The 18,740-nt window shown below is 34.2% G+C and overlaps 1 pseudogene; it reads right to left on the reverse strand.

The window, feature by feature from the left end:
- Nucleotides 1–279: 279 nt before the first annotated feature.
- Nucleotides 280–4,995, reverse strand: LOC133203994 (uncharacterized; annotated as a pseudogene).
- Between the last annotated feature and the right edge of the window lie 13,745 nt (nucleotides 4,996–18,740).

Genomic DNA, 18,740 nt, shown 5'->3' on the forward strand with positions numbered 1-18,740 from the left:
ACTTGTCCCTTTTTCAATAAGTTATAAAACACAATTTTTTTTGTCTTTTTTTTATTTTCTAAGAAGACAAGCAATAGAAACATACAGTTTATTTTATTATGAATTACAGAACAACTCATACAATTGAACATGCAGATATTTAACATTATATTCAAAAGATTATAACAGTCTCGTCAATTTAAAAGTTTACCACTGTAAACACAACTAGCATAAGAAACAATGCCAAATCACACAAGTTTCATATAATGTCAGTAATTCATCCCAAGGTGAGCACAAAGTCTATTCCGTGAAAGTAAATACATCGTCGTCGCACGTGGGCTCCAGGGGAGGGATGGAAATGTCACAGACAGAAATGTCACTTAAAGCATTGACCTTCTTGCATCTTTTGTCGTTCCTTCGAAGAGACTCGTTAACTCTGGAAACAATACGCTCTCTCCACGCATCATCACTGGCAACCTCAGGATAAAAGAAACACACATATTTCCGAACAACTGTCTTCCTCACGGGGTCCAATTCCTTTTTGTTGTGTTTTCCGCCGCCATACCAGTTATACTGGAAACGCAGATTCCCCTCTCCATAGAGCTCTGGCCACAATAGGTTAACAGCAAAGTTCCCAGCGTTTCTGGAATCTCTCACGATCTGTCGGAGTTCGCTGTCTTCAAACTTGTATTCCTCTGGAATATCACTGACATGTAGATTATCGTCACTAGTTGGTTCACTTGTCACAGTCGGTGTTTCCTGTGGTCTTTCACGCTAGGAGTTTCGGCCAATGTCAATCAGAATGTTGGTGTTCCCTAGGAGAGTCTTCAGAGTGGCCTCATAAGCCGCACTTCGACGATTGGAAGCGTCAACCTTTTTATTTAAAATGTCTATTGTCTGTTGCATATCATTCATCTTCTTCATCATGCACATTAGGGCAGAGTGCACGCTCTCTTCCCCCGTAGATTGCCTGTAGGCTCGGAATCGCACAGGAGTTGGATGGTGTAAGAGGCTTTCTGTTGGAGTGGATGGCGTGCCCGTCGATGTGGTCAGCGTTTCTTTTGGCTCTGTCTGAGTCGCAAGCGCATCGTGGCTGCTAACTGTCGGTTGCACCGTGACGGAAACATCAGGTGGGGATCCATCATGATCAGCAATGACGGTTGCTCTAGGCTTTCCAGATTTCTCCTGAAATGGAATAAAAATTTAGTCTACAATATTTTCATTAAAAACAATTATTACTATTCATACTTTAAATCATAAGATTCTCACATTTCCTAAGAATAGCTTGCAATACGTGTTGTTAACAGTTGTTAAAAAATATTCTTTACAATATCTTACAATATCGATAATCATGATAAATTATACAACGTATTATACCAAACTCGAATTTATGTGTATTTTATTTTATTTTATTTTATTTATTTATTTATTTATTTATTTATTTATTTATTTATTTATTTATTTATTTATTTTTATGTCTGGACTTTAGTCTGTTCAAGTGAAGGGGAATGGATTTCACAGGATTTTATATTGCTGAAATTAATTAGATACATGCAAGAACTATTTGTAAATTAATTTTGTATATGTATAAAATGAAGTTAATTTGAAATATAGTAAACATTATGTTTGTAATCGTAAAAATCTTCCTAATTAAACTCATGTATTAAAAAAGGGGGGAATACACGAATGGGACGGGATTTTTTTTTATATTTTCACGAGTGCGAATGTACGCATTGAAGTAATATGAAATACAAGTAACACTTACGATTAAATAAAACGATTTCTTCCTACGTTTTGTTTAATTATTATGATAAACCTGTTACGAGTGAATTGGTTGTCAAAAAGTTGGAGGGTAAATTTAAGGTTGGATTTACCACTGTACCTATTACACAATGTTAGTTAATTTCCTCGCTTTTGTGTATATACTGATAAGCTGTAAAGCTTAAAGTAATAATAAAGAAGTGTATATCAACGATACCAAGCGATCCTTTCTACCGTATCCCCTCGTGTTTGGTCAAGCGAAACGGCTTACCTGATAACTTGACAGCGATGGTTAAAAGTCAGTACACATGGTACATGTACATATAATCACTACACCTAAACATTTTTTTTCCTCAATAAAATTAGAATTCGGGAAACTTAAAATAGATATTTTTTTTTAAATCTATATAAAAAGGGAAAATTATTTTAGGAAGATATCAAGATAACAAAATAAAAAACTTTATAAACCAAAACTAAATTGCGTAACACCAGGGGCGGGTGAACGTCCCATGTAACATTGCGTAACTTGCTCAAGATTGTCAGAAAACCAACACCTCAACTACATCATTCTTACAGTATACGAAAAAGAAAATGGGGCGGATTCGTCACGAAGTAAAACTACGCATTATCCAAATGCACAGAAATGGTTCCTCAACTGCCAATACACAGAGAGCTGCGTTCTTTGGGACACACGGTTAGCAGAGACACTGTATCTTATTGGATACACAGGTATCAGATTCGATTATTTGGCGATATTCGTGAACCAGACACCCCAGTGGTATCGACGAGCGTTAATCTGAGCTACACTGAACTGATAAAAGAATACATATCGAAACACAGTACTGTATCAAGCACGGAAATCCATCGGATGCTGAGGGAAGACGGTGCAAGCTTTGGACTGAGTACAACAAAGTGGGCCATAACAGCAAGTGGTTTTACTTATTCTAAACCAAGATATGGACAAATGGTTCGTGACGCTAACAAAGTGAAACGAGTTGCATTCTGTGAACGTTTGATTGCCGAGAACGACAAGTTCGACGACGTTATATTTTCAGATGATTGTTCAATTCAGCTACACCAAAACAAACTCTCTAGTTATCGACTCAAAGATTCCTATGCTACAGTTCTACCAAAGTCGAAACACCCACTCAAGATCCACGTCTGGGCGGCGATAAGTAAACGTGGGGCCTCTAAAATTATACTTTTTGAGGGCATAATGGATTCGACATTTTACATCGAGAACATATTGCGTGACACTCTCTTGCCATTTATTCAGACGAACATTGGTACTGAACCTCACAGATTCCAGCAAGACAACGATCCCAAACATACATCCAAGATCTCCAGGAAGTTTATGAATGATAACCAGATCAATTGGTGGGATGAATGGCCAGCAGGTATTTATCTAATTTTTGTTATTTAATCTTAAAGACGTCATTATTAAAATTTTCGTTCAGCAATGTTTCAGTATTCATTAAGTTAAATGATAAATTAAATGATAACTGAATTGTCTTATTTATCTATGATTCACTTTGTAATTTTCATCAATATTACATTTATCTTTTTACTGATAATATTTTTTTTATTGCAGAGAGCCCTGACCTCAACCCCATTGAAATGGTATGGAAGGAGTTAAAGAGATGTGTTGCTAGGGAAGCCCCAAGGACAAAACATAATTTGCGGGAGTGTGTTGTGCGATTCTGGAGGACGGAAATGACCCCCAGAAAAGTGTTCTACCTACATTGACCATGTCTACAAAGTTGTTCCGGTGTGCGTATTGATGAAAGGAACGTTAACTGCAACTGGTGATATGCCTAAAAAAACTGTTCAACGAGAGATCGCAGGGGAAGAGTATCGCCCATTTCCAAAACCAGTTAACGTCAGATGAGGCCATTCGTTCCAAAGCCAACAGTCTACTTCAGGAGTAAATTCTGTAAAGTTGTGTGTAGTGCAATATGTGAACTGTGAACTTTATTATCTAGACATTCCTCAGACTTTGTGCATTTTACAACTAGCTTTGATGTATTTTTAACTGTTGACATAATTTATATTATATTTTGACAATTTATCTTAATAAAACATTCTAATCTTTGTATTAAAAATTGTAACTTCTTGGATTTAAGGGTATGAAATAAAAAAAGAATAACAAAAAAATATGATATTGCAATAAGAACATGAAAAGGGAACATTACAAATAATACGTGTGTATTTGTTTTATACCTGTTTCGTGATTCAATTGATTGTGCATTTGTTATTGAAATCTCTTGATAAACGAACAAAGATAATAGTCAGGGTTCACTGCACACGGCTTGGGCACTTTGTATTACCGTGTTTTCAGTACTTAATATTCAATACATGAATTGATGATCAAGTGGTAATTAATAAACATAAGTATTTTAGAAGTATAATATTTTCAGAAATGTAGATCATTCAATCATAATTAAAATATTGAAAGTACAGAAGGAGATCAGGTTGATTCCATTTCTATCAACAGGTCCAAATGAACAACCAAAAGTACCAAAAATTCTTTGACAAAAAAATGTTATCAGACGGTATTACTGAGGAGGCCTAACATACAGAAGCTTTGTTTTCTATTATAATAGTATTCAATTTATGCCCATCTCCCGTGTCCCCGGTTCCTGTGGCTATAATAATAGAACCACTATGTAAAATCCTGTGTATTTGAAAATGTGAACAAATTAACATGTACATGTATACATGTATGTAGCCCAAAGAAACATGGTCAGAATTATATACACATCGTTTGACACACACATCTATAAAAATAAACTCGAGAACTACAGTCATTTTCTGTCATGCGCGGATATGCATGTGCCCCCCCCCCCCCTTCCCGAAGAATTCATGGAACCGCGCATATCTAACGTTTGAACTTATCTTCTACTAAAAATAACAAAAGTTTACTTACAAGGGTCTTTGGAATTTTCCTTCGTTTTGGTGCTGGATATGCTGGTGGAGAAGGCGATAGCGGGCTTGGGGGAGGGCTCGGAGATGATGGCTCTGTCAAACTTTCCATCTCTCTCATCCTCGAAGCTCCTGTTCGGACCTGCTACCAAGAACTACGGCTCGATCCATTTCCTTACGGCGACCCCACTGGACGTCATACTCTTCACCAACAGAAATCACAATGTCACTATCACATTTGAAGTACGCACGGCTCCTCACTTGGAAATTGCCATCACACAGATATTTGACTAGAAAATGTTTGTCTTCACGCACACCTGATCTCCTAGCCATAATACTAGTGAAATCGCAGAATAATATATCCTTTCACTGCAACGACTTTTATGAAACTGAATAAAAAATGGCCCACAAGCACCACGCTAGTTCTAGGGATTTCCTTGAAGTTATAATTAAGAGTACATCGCTTTTGTTATGTCGTATGATCAATCGGCTAAGGGGCTTGATATCAATTAAGGGAAAACAATTAAAATAATTATGTGTTCCGTTAAAGTAACCTGTGTTTATTTAATCACAATAGATGATAAGCCTGTCGGTGTTTCCAGATAAGAAACAAATATCCACTATCATGATTTTTTTTTTATTTTGTTTTGTTTTGTTTTGTTTTTTTTTTTATTTATTTCTCCGTTTGTTGAAACATTTTATTGAAAACTTTTTTAATACTTCTATTCAAATTGCATTGTTGATTGGGAACGATAAATTTATATAGAAGAAAATAATCTATACAAATTTACCTCTGTAGATTTTCATTTGAAATTGAGAAAAGGAAAAGAAAGAGGAAAGCAGCTGATGTGTGGTATTTCGGTGAGTTTAGCAAGCTCGCAATAAGGTCAAGTAGAACAGGTGTAAATCTCCATGGGCATGGTTTTCTCTGCTCTTGGTCTGTTAATCCATATACGCTGGAAATGATCGCAACTGAAACCGAATGCACAGAAAGCAGAATATATACGTATGCTTTCGTTTATTAACTAAAGTCAAATTTACCTCGTTTTTTTTTCTCGTGGATTTCGAAAAGCTGACCGAACTCGCATTGACTTTTAGCATGACTGTGCATTTCATAAATTTAGTTAATTGTAGTTTGCATATTTTAAACAGTAAAATTATAAGCGCCCATTACGTTTTTGTTGCATAGTTTAAATGACGAAAATAATAAAAGCATATTTTTGAATTATATACATGTACTATCGATCTTCACTGAAACCCTCATTTTATATATTTATAAAATTATTAAGACAGCTTTTAATATTTCTGCTGTATTATCATTTTCAAATTACTTTTTTTCATTTTTTTCTTTCACATTTAAATAAGTAAAAATTAATTGATATAGATTCGTACGTTATGCAGAGAAGTTGATATAAACTAATTTCGCTAATTTCTGTTCGGGGAGATAACTCCCGTTTGTTTACGATACTTTTTGATCGATGATTTAACCGCGGCGGGGACAGGTAGGTGATCAGTTTACAGCGGAGGGAACGCGGTTTACCTGTCTCATCTGGCCAAATTCCGCGTTGTGTATATACCGCGACGGGGCGCGGGAAATACGGGATTCGCGTTGCCTGTACTATATATATATATATATATATATATATATATATATATATATATATATATATATATATATATATATATATATATATATATATATATATATATATATATATATATATATATATATATTGCGTGGAGTGAAACATACAGAGATAAGATACAGCATTCAAGCTCAAAAGTCCATTAAACAATACAAAATAGGAGCAGAGCAAACACAGATCTCCAAAACATCAGAGGTGGAATCAGGTGCCATGGAGGAGTGAACATCCCCAGCCGACCGGTCACACCCGCCTTGTGCTCCTTCTCATGATCGAGAAATAACGGAAAATCCGTCGACATGTCAGTGTGTAAATAATGGCCTAAAAATTAGTTTGAGAATCGCCAGTCAGCATTTGAGTCAATGATAAATTGTATTTGCTGACAAGGTCATTTTATCGACCATAGAACTTACAAAATTATGACTTTAAACGAGACTGCTGTTATTCTTGTTTCATAAACTTGTTTGTCAATAATTTACCTCGTTTTAGAAATTGTACATACGTAGAGCATGCTCTTTGGTATCGAATTAACTGAGAGATATAAACCCCCTATGCAGGTGATGAAGATATATTACTGCATAAGTAAGGAAAGTTGACGATCGAAAAGTTAAAGTCACCACGTTTATCATAAAGCTTGGTTGTTCTACCAACTTAGCCACCATTTTGTTAATTGTTTTTTATGCTTAAATCTGTCATTGTAGCTAAGTTGGTAGAACGCTGTGACGGTTCATATTGTCGTTTTGTACATATTGTCGACAATATGTACATATTTTCACTGCACATATTGTCGTCCATCGGGACATATTGTTGCCGTCTAAAAAATTACATATTTGTATTTATGTGCAACATAAAGTAATTTATACCATCTCTGTTATTCTACTGTTAATAGAGAATTTTTCCGGAATTTTCAGTGCCGCAGTTAATTCTTGCTTCTATAGATTTGTAACTTGATCTTGTTTATCTCTAGACCATGCATTCTGATGGAAACAAATTTTTGATTGGGATTTGTTTATGTATCTGAATTGATTTACATCCTCCCACCATTACTTGGACTTGTAATGTTGTCCGCTGCTCAATATTTTTTGGATATTGTTTACAAACATTGTGTAAGTATATATCCGTACAAAAACATGTTGTGATCGTGAACTAACGTTATGCCAATGTTTTGTGGCTACGTGACTTTTCAGCTCATGCTGCGATGATAATAGAATGGCACTTTAGAAAAAGAAAAAAAAAAACATGATTTGGTGATATTCTTCTGTACGTGGATGAAAAACTTTTGATTCAGTTAGTTTAGACAATCGAGTGACATCACATCGTTTTATGTTTTAAACCTTTGATACAGGTATGGTGGGCAGCACTGGCTAAAAGTGCGCGCAAGGCACAAGTTACGTAACAGACTTTCCAAATGTCGATTTCTTATCAGCCGTGCAGTATCAAAAGATTTATGTAAGAGAAACAGTGGACGAGATTTATCATGAGCTGATTGAATTTGTTATTAATCTACATTTAAAAATAACAATGGAAAAGCTACATCAACACAATGAACAATTTAAACAGGATCCTGCACCCCTATATGGTCGGGGTTTAATTTTAGCAGGATCCTGTACTCCTATATGGTCGGAGTTTAATTTTAGCAGGATCCTGTACTCTTATATGGTTGGAGTTTAATTTTAGCAGGATCCTGTACCCCTATATGGTTGGGGTTTAAATTTAGCAGGATCCTGTACCCCTATATGGTTGGGGTTTAATTTTAGCAGGATCCTGTACTCCAATATGGTTGGAGTTTAATTTTAGCAGGATCCTGTACTCTTATATGGTTGGAGTTTAATTTTTGCAGGATCCTGTACCCCTATATGGTTGGGGTTTAATTTTAGCAGGATCCTGTACTCCTATATGGTTGGAGTTTAATTTTAAGAGGGTTCCTGTACTCCTATATGGTCGGAGTATAATTTTAGCAGGATCCTGTACTCCTATATGGTTGGAGTTTAATTTTTGCAGGATCCTGTACCCCTACATGGTTGGGGTTTAATTTTAGCAGGATCCTAATTTTTAATTTAATTTTTACATAATATAGCAGTATCCTGTACCCCTATATGGTCAGGGTTTATTTTAGCAGGATCCTGTACTGATATTTGCTCATAGTTTAAATTTAACAAGTTCCTGCACTCCTATATGGTTCAGATTTAATTTAAGCAAGATCCTCTACCCCTATATATTTTCCAGGTTTCATTTTAGTACATGTAGGATCCTGTTCTCCTATATTGTTGGAGTAAAATTTTAGCAGGATCCTGTACTCCTATAATAGTATATGGAATTTTTTTTTTATTATTTTTTTTTTTTTATTTTAGCAGGATCTTGTATGTCTGTATAATCAGAGTTTAATTTTAGCAAGATCCTGCACACCTTTATGGTTGGGGTTTAATTTTAGCAGGATCCTGTACTCCAATATGGTTGGAGTTTAATTTTAGCAGGATCCTGTACTCCTATATGGTTGGAGTTTAATTTTTGCAGGATCCTGTACCCCTATATGGTTGGGGTTGAATTTTAAGAGGGTTCCTGTACTCCTATATGGTCGGAGTATAATTTTAGCAGGATCCTGTACCCCTACATGGTTGGGGTTTAATTTTTGCAGGATCCTGTACCCCTACATGGTTGGGGTTTAATTTTAGCAGGATCCTAATTTTTATTTTAATTTTTACATAATATAGCAGTATCATGTACCCCTATATGGTCAGGGTTTAATTTTAGCAGGATCCCGTACTGATATTTGCTCATAGTTTAAATTTAACAAGTTCCTGCACTCCTATATGGTTCAGATTTAATTTAAGCAAGATCCTCTACCCCTATATATTTTCCAGGATTCATTTTAGTACATGTAGGATCCTGTTCTCCTATATTGTTGGAGTAAAATTTTAGCAGGATCCTGTACTCCTATAATAGTATATGGAAAATTTTTATTTTAGCAGGATCTTGTACGTCTGTATAGTCCGAGTTTAATTTTAGCAGGATCCTGTACACCTTTATGGTTGGGGTTTAATTTTAGCAGGATCATATACCTCTTCATGGTAGGGGTTCAATTTTAGCAGGATCCTGTACGTCCTATATGGTGAAGATTAATTTTGCAGGATACTGCATCTGTATATGGTTGGAGTTTTATTTTAGCAGGATCTTGCCCCCAATATAGTTGGGATTATGGTTAATTGTTATTATTCATAGACTGAGAAATAATAAATTACGCAATATATATGTCTTTATTGGAATGTTTGTGCAAGATTTTGCACCCATTTCCAGGTTTTAAAAATTGAATTACTAGTAATAAGAAATTTCAATTATTGTGCCCTTGCATGGTTGGAGTGTGTCTCTTAGCCTGATTACTGGTTTATTATTGTGCCCCTGTATGATTGGGGTTTAATTTCCAGCTAGTATCACTGTTTTATTGTTGTGCCCATATAAGTTCAGAATGTTTTTCTAGCTAGAATAACTGGTTTATTAATTTGTAACTATGCAGTTGGAGTTTATTTTCTATCTAGGAATACTGCATTATTGTTAGCTGCTTTATGGCTGGGGTAATCTTTAGCAATAATTATTGCCTTGTTATTGTGCCCCAGTATATGGTTGGGTTATTTCCCCAGGCTATGATCACTGGTTTATTATGGCACTCATTATGCATAATGGTTTGGTTGCATAATTTATTCACAGAAATATCTATGCCCCTAGATAGTTGTTTTTACATTTCTCGCTCCTATGATGTAGGTACTGTAAGATTATTATATGCCCCTATTTGGGTGATAAGTGTATTCCAGCATTGTTACACATCTCTTGTAGAACTTTACTTTAAGCATTCCTGGGAATGTTACATTTAGAATTAAGAATTAAATATTCTAAATTATTACTTCGGAATAAATTTTGATGAATAATATTTTATTTAGGTTAATTGTAATTCAAAGTCAACTACTTTCATGTTAACTGTGACATGCATTAACTTCTAATACAAGTATTCAGATTATTATTAGTAATTCCTGATGATTATATGCATACACTCATATTTTTAATTTGTAGATATTAATTTACCAAGATTCATGTATTCCTATGTTTCTATAGAGTCAAATCAATTAGTGCATTAATGTACACATACTGGGTTTACTAATAACTGCTTGTTTTAGCACCATGTTATAAATGCAATCAAGAATTTTCTTCAAATTTACTTTCAAATGAACATGGAAACATTGGTGAATCTTTAGGGATTTCACTTGGTAAGATTGCAAATCCTTTTTGTTGTATCCCTACTTGATGCCATATTGCCATATTAAATATTGCAGGAATTTTACAGCACCTTTAAAAAAAATTATTCCTCATTGTCATAGCTACTGAGTTTATCCAATAGTTCAATACAATTTTATTTTGATAAAATGGTAGTTTTTAGTAATCTTCAAAATAATTTAAATTATGCATTTCATCAAGAAATTCCAGGGTTATAGACACTGCACAAGAATATATACCAAACCAGCACAGTGTAATACAAGTAGTATTTATAATCAATGTTTAAAAAAAAAATTAAAAAAAAAAAAAAAAAAAAAAAAAAAAAAAAAAAAAAAAAAAAAAGTTGAATGACTTTACTAATTTTGTATCACTCATACCATGATCATTTAACTTTTTCTGAATGCCATAGATTTTCCTCTTAAATTACTCACATATTAACATGCATAGACATATGTGAAGATAGACCTTACAATACAATCAACTCATATTTAGAGACAATTTCTTAAATCATAATCCAAGGATTAACTAACCCAGTACAATTTAGATTTAAGGGTGTTCCAAACCTATCAGGTGTGCCTAATATTCAGTTACCCACAGTACCTCAGATGTTATTTCAGTTAAATCTGTCTTACAGGTCAATTACAGACATTTCAACAGTAGTTTTGAATTCATTGTTTAATAGTTTATATTTTTCCTTAAGGGAATACTGTCTGAATATTATATCAGCTAAATATTATATCATTTAGTGGTTTCTTGTTAAGTTATACCAGAATGATTTTGGCAGCATTTCTGAAAAAATTGTATGTCTACTGTTAACTGCAATGTCTTTTTGAGGCAGCATTTCTGAGAGTATAATACTCCATTTCTAACCACAGTGATTATCTGAGGCAACATTTCTGGCAGTATATACCTCAGTGTCAACACATTACAATGACTGTCAAATGCAACACACACATTGTACAATCATCTTACCTTATGGTTTTGAATGAAACTGTATATGTTCTGTGTATGTTATTAAATATATTATATAGATAGATATACAACAGTATGACTGATCTGGTAGAACTGGTAGACTTTTAATATATTCTGTTTATAATTAATGTAAAGTAATTTAACTCAGCCAGCATAGTCGATGACTTTTAAGTATATTTTGTTTACAGTATTAAAAAAAAAAAAAAAAAAAAAAAAAAAAAAAAAAAAAAAAAATCATCAGTATGACTGTCTGAGGCAGCATAGTCGATGATTTTTTATGGTCTGTTTACAGTGAAAACAATTTACATCAGTATGACTGTAGACAGCATAGTCGATAAAATTTATTAATAAGATTCTGTTTACACTGAAATACAGTTAACATTAATTCGACTATCTGAGGCAGCATAATTGATGGATTTTTATTAGATTCTGTTTACAGTGAAAAACAATCTACATTAGTATGACTGACTGAGGCAGCATATTGATGACTTTTTATATTCTGTTTACAGTGTAAAATGATTAACATTACTTATGACTGTCTGAGGCAGCATTATCGATGATTTTATTTTTATGTTCTAGCTGTTTACAGAATGACTGTCTGAGGCAGCATAGTTGATGGATATTTATTATATTCTGTTTACAGTATTACTATGTTTACAGTGAAAACAATCTACATTAGTATGACTGACTGAGGCAGCATATTGATGACTTTATATTCTGTTTACAGTGTAAAATGATTTACATTAGTATGACTGACTGTCGAGGCAGCATTGTCAATGATTTAATTTTCATGTTCTAGCTGTTTACAGAGTCTGAGGCAGCATAGTTGATGGATATTTATTATGTTCTGTTAACAGTGTTAAATAATTTACATTTGTATGATTGTCTGAAGCAGCATAGATTTTTTATGCTCTGTTTACAGTTTAAAACAATGGACATCAGTATGACTGTCTGAGGCGGCATAGTTGATGACCTTGTATTACATTCGGTTTAAAGTTTTAAACAGTTTTCATCATTACAATGGTCTGGCGTGGTATTGTTGATGTTTTTCAATTATATTGCGTTTACAGAGTAAAACAATTACAGTTGTATGTCTAAGGCGGCATTTTACAGAAGTATGACTGTCACCATAGTTGATGACCTTATATAACATTCTGTTTTACTGTATAGTTTCATCAATATTTGTTGACACTTTACTATACTCTGTTTACAGTGTAGTTCAAATTGCATGAGGATGACTGTCTAAGGTGGAATAGTTGATAACCCATTGTTATATTGTTCTGTCTGTTTAAAGTGTAAAATAATTTACATCGGTATGACTGTCTGAGGCAGCAAAGTTGATGACCTTGTATTATGTTATGTTTTTAAGACTAGTTTAAAATTTATATCTGTACTTAACCCCCCTGTAATTTTATCAACATTGTTACAGTGAAATATGAAGATAAGGAACAGTAATCAATCTCAAAAGTCCATTGAAGCAATATGACATTCTTACTCATTGATAGATTGTATTTGTTGGCAAGGGCATTGCGCCAGCTATGGAGTTTGCGAGATGTTGACCTTGGACAAGACTGTTGATGGTCTTTTTTCACCAACTTGTTTTCAATGGCTTGCCTCATTTTGGAAATAGTTCGTACGTGAATCTTATGCATGTGTATCGATCGAGTCGGCTGGGGGACATGGGCTACATATGCCGGCGATAATGGTATATTGCGAAATAGAGCTAAGGGAGGTTGACGAAGAAAGAGTTGAGGTCATCACTTTGTTGTAGAGTTTTGTTGTTGACTTATCATTGACGTCTTTTTCTAGTGGGAGATCCAAATGTGAAGCAGATGTTTTGGACTCTTGTGTTGTCTTTCATTTCGAGTTCATGGGGTATATAGGATCAACATAGGATTACATGAATACAAAAATATGTCTGCTAATAACGGGGTGCGATTAGTACCCATGGAAATTCTGAAAGATTGTTGGTAGACTTGATCCCCAAGAACTACATTAGGTATTTTGTTAATTTACGAGAATTGTATAGTTAAATCATGCACCTGATGGTTTGTACATATGTTACTCTGTTAGTCGCTACTCGTGAGGTTTTAATGTTTCCTATTCGTCTCCTCTGGATGGGGCACTTGTCCATAACTTGTAAGTTATCGACAAGTTTGTGGCGTGTTTGTTCTCCCATCTTTTTTGCCAATTCTTCTAGTCATATTTGTATTTTTTCGTTATGTATATTAATATCCTTATAAGGGATATATTCAAATATGGGCATGTGTAATTTTTGTACATATTTGGTTAATTTGTTTGGCATTCTAATAAATGCCCATTTACGACAAATAATTTGTTGTTATATTTGCAAAAAACAGAGCAGAGTAGACTCATGGATGGAGAAAATAAATTATATCGAGGGAAGTTGAAGACGATGGTATAATTGTATTTATGTGCAACATAAAGTAATTTATACCATCTCTGTTATTCTACTGTTAATAGAGAATTTTTCCGGAATTTTCAGTGCCGCAGTTAATTCTTGCTTCTATAGATTTGTAACTTGATCTTGTTTATCTCTAGACCATGCATTCTGATGGAAACAAATTTTTGACCCACCTCCTCCCCTGCAACCACACAATATATAATTAATTGTATTTGATTCTGTCAATAATATATATGTATTTACATTGAAGTAATGTTATGTTACTTGTTCTCAGATTTGCTATATTAACGATGTTATAATACATCGTACAGTGTACTTATTTTGTCGTGTGTGTTTCACATGCTTTTAAGATTGGCGTGTTTGGCATGTATAACTTTTGTCCATATTTGGTTAATTTGTTGGGCATTTTAAGAAATGCCCATGTGTTTGGGCGTGTTTGTTCTCCCATCTTTTTTGCCAATTCTTCTAGTCATATTTGTATTTTTTCGTTATGTATATTAATATCCTTATAAGGGATATATTCAAATATGGGCATGTGTAATTTTTGTACATATTTGGTTAATTTGTTTGGCATTCTAATAAATGCCCATTTACGACAAATAATTTGTTGTTATATTTGCAAAAAACAGAGCAGAGTAGACTCATGGATGGAGAAAATAAATTATATCGAGGGAAGTTGAAGACGATGGTATAAGTACATATTGTCGCTGCCTCACCCTCACTGTACATTTTGTCGCTTCACAGATATTGTTGCTTAGATATTTCTTTTGTTGTTTCTGGTAGTTTTGTGAATGTAATTGGTGTGTGAATCTCGTATTCTATTTCATGCAGCGTGATTGTGACAGTACTTTTTTGCCTTCCTATTCATATTGTCGGCGGCGACAATGTGTACCTACCCTCACTACGCATATTGTTGTCCATCAGAACATGTCGCAAGACAATGCACGGCAAAGCTCCATATAAATATGACTAATTGCTTTGCTGTTTTTGAGAAGATAATTTTTAAAGAATGTTCCCATATATTCATTTGTAAAACTTTGATCCCCAAATGTGGCCCCAACCTAGGTCCGGTTTGATTTAAAGAATTTTTAGTCCGAGCTACCTGAGGATGCTTCCATATAAACATCACTAATCTCGGGCCTACTGCCGTTTCTCAGTGGTGGATCCAGAAATTTCAGAATGATTTGAAAGATTTTTTTTCTCTAAATATTCTATGGAAAACATTGATCACCTTTTGTAGCCAGAGCCTTTCTCCGATGGAAATAATCTGAATAAAACTGAATCTACACTTCTTAATGAAGCGTTCATATACGCATGACTGTTAAGGCGTACTACGAAGAAATCAACGGAATATAAACGTACATAAATACATACCTTTTTAAACTGAATTTATTTTTGTGGAGCTACTATATTATCACATAATTTTAATTTTAATTGAACTAACACTGTATACCACGCTCTGGTTTGGTCACGTTATTTGGCAGTCACGTGATAAATGCATGTAATGTGTACCGAGTGTAGGTCATAAACAAATTTCAATATCGCAAGGCAATATCCTAGTTAGAATTAAAAAAATTCAGTAATAAATTATATCTATATAACTTGTAGTTTATGAAAAGTGCTGCTGCTTTAAATAGAATACGCATTTTATTAGTTTAAATTTCAAGTTATTTGGCCCTAGTCGAAATATGTGTGACCTTTACCGTGCATTTTATTTATTTATTTAGTAATGCTCCGATTTCAGCAAAGCAACAGTACTTTTCAAGTTAAGGAATGGTTCCGTTATGCACATTCAAAAATTGTCAAGATCTATTCAGTGTATGCCCTTGCGAAAAGGCGATTTGATAGGGCACCTCGGCGTGAAACATATACACCCTGTACACAGAAACAGGGTAGAATTAATTCAATACATTCTCTCTACAATTTTTAAATAATGGCACTAAACAAAGGTTTCAGATTTGTATTAGTGGTCTACCTAAGATTTGCAAACAATATTCTGTTTAATAATAAAATGCATTTTTCACAGTGGAAAAATTACTTGATCCGCCTCTCACTGCACATAAAATGCGTCAAATTTTACCATGATGACGTCATGTCGGGAAGTACTTGCGATCAGTGACTTGTTTATATCTTGCTGTGTGTGATTTAACTTGCGACAAAAATGAATGCAGTGGTAAGTTTTGATGTAGTTTACCCTTATAAATTAGACCCCGGCCCCTTTATAAAGCCTTAACAGAGCTGCGTTAGATCCAACTTTTCTGGCATAGTGGTTCTTGAGAAGATTCTTGAGAGATATCACTAAATTATCACTAATTCTTATCTACTTCCCTTGAAAGAGTGCTTGGCCTTCATTTGAACAAACTTGAACCCCCCCCCCCCCCCCATCCACGTATGACGTATGCTTTGTGGCAAGATTTGTTGAAATTGACTCAGTAGTTCTTGAGAAAAAGCTGATACTGTGAAAAGTTTACAGACAGAGGGGCAGTCAGACAAAATGTGATTAGAAAAGCTTACTTGAATTTCCAGTTCAGGTGATCTAAAAATATCAACCCCGACACCAATTATATTGGCACCTGTATTGGCACTTGTATATAAGAATAACGCAAAAAATGATTTCCCAAAAATCATCACTACTGAACGAAAAAAAAAATAATACATGTATTCAATCTCCAAATATATATTGGAAAAAAAGGAATAGGCTGATTTTTCAGATATCTCAAGAATTACGGTATTTTAACATATCACAGTGAAGTACAACAATCCCAGACACAATTTTCTGACCAAAAAAAGTTTTCTCCCTACAGTATGACGAGTAATGCTGTCTGTCTCCCTCCGTGCTTGTGTGTGTTTGTCAATCTGTCTTTCTTTTCTCAAGTATATATTCGTCAAAACAATATATCGATGACAAAATAAGCCGACCTTGACTGTACATATTGTTGCGGGCGACAATATATGCTGGTGCTTGACTGTACATTTTGTCGTCCATTATGTAGGAGGAAAATCCAGCTCGTCTCGGTACAAAATGTCTCCGGCATCATCGTCAACAATATGTACAAGTCGACCACAATATGCGCCGTGAGGGTAGGTACATGTACATATTTTTGCCGACGACAATATGTACAAAGCGACAATATGTACTGTCACAAGCGCTCGCTCCGTGATCGGTAGGTTGTGTGTTCAGATCACAGCTGCGACTGACATAAGTCGATAAAAAATAGGTAGCAAATGTTCCTTTGCCAAGCGCTCGGCACTTCGAAGTGAAAGTTGCGGGTCCTTCGGATGAGACCTTAAAAACTGAGGTCTTGTGTCACGGTATGCGTTGGCACCATAAAGAACCCTCGCTGCTCAATGGCCTTGAGTGCCTAGTAAAGGTCTAAATTTGAAGCCCTTCACCGGTATTCGTGACGTCTATATATTTGTGAAAAATTCTCGAACGGGACGTAAAACAACATACATTAAATCAATGTTTTATATATATATATATATATATATATATATATATATATATATATATATATATATATATATAAATTTTTTTTTTTTTTTTTTTTTTTTTTTTTTTTTTTTTTTTTTTTTTTTTTTTTTCCCTAGTTTTTTCCAATCCGATGTATATAATTTCTTTTATTAAGTTCTCAAAAATTGATACTACACAATGTGCTGTAGTGTAAATACTTATAGTGCTGTTCATTGAACTTTTCCTATTCTTTCAAAAAAGTAATTTTCATACATGAAGTTTATATCTACCATACAATTATCAACGTCTATTCTAAGTTCCTGCAAGGTATCGTGTTCCTGAACATTATCTGGTCTGCAATTTGATTTCAATATATCTGGCATGCAACACAAGGCTTTTATTGAGACATTCGTAAGCTTATAAAACATATCTTAGAAAACTGTCGTCAAAACACAGAGTTTGAAATATTCTCTGAACATATTGTTACAGTGTTTTCCGTTTTTACAGTATACGACGTCTGTATCATTTCTTTAAACATTTAGTTTGACTTTTACAATAGTCAAGTTGTTATTACGCTCCCTCAGTAATCGAAATGTTGTGTGTTCTTGCCTCGACCGCAACAAACCTTAATCGATATAAATAAATAGATAAGTACCTCGCCAAGCGAAGCTAACGATTCAGGCTTTCGGATGAGGCAGTCATTGGAACGTTAAGTGCAAGAGGCGAATTCCTGCGAATAAACTTACTCAATCCCTAAAATTTCTGATAATCAGCCACGAACGCAGATTAGTGTAATATCCTAGCACTTAATGAAACAACCTTCATTCTCTATTTGTATAAACCACACACAACAAACACTTGGATACTTCATACGTTACCACTAATTGCCTTTAATTATTGCAAATAATTATTATGTTTTATGCTTTCTACTACAGTTATTGCCGAGATTAAATAAATGCCAAGTAGATTATTCTCCAATAAATCACGAAAGTCATCGAAAATTAATCCGATCAAAAACACTTGTCAAAACTGTGCAGTTGGATTTAATTTTTAACTTTAGAATCTAATACTTATTTAGACCATATCGATGTGTCGTCTTTCGCAGTCTAAGTAATGTGTATTGCCTGAAATAGCTAATAAATGCCGTTTTATAGCTAAATTGGGCTGTTCCACGGTCCTCCCCACAAAATTTACATGTATATTCTGCGATATTACTGATAAAGCAATGAAATAGACCTCTAATCTTGTTATTTTACAATCATAAAAAAAATAATCAGTATATATAACAAACAATTTTAAAGACAATTAAAGGATAATTTAA

Source organism: Saccostrea echinata, unplaced genomic scaffold (assembly GCF_033153115.1).
Source record: "Saccostrea echinata isolate AGI-Se365-2 ecotype Australia unplaced genomic scaffold, CSIRO_AGI_Sech_v1 ptg000052l, whole genome shotgun sequence".
In the NCBI taxonomy this organism is placed as follows: Eukaryota; Metazoa; Mollusca; class Bivalvia; order Ostreida; family Ostreidae; genus Saccostrea; species Saccostrea echinata.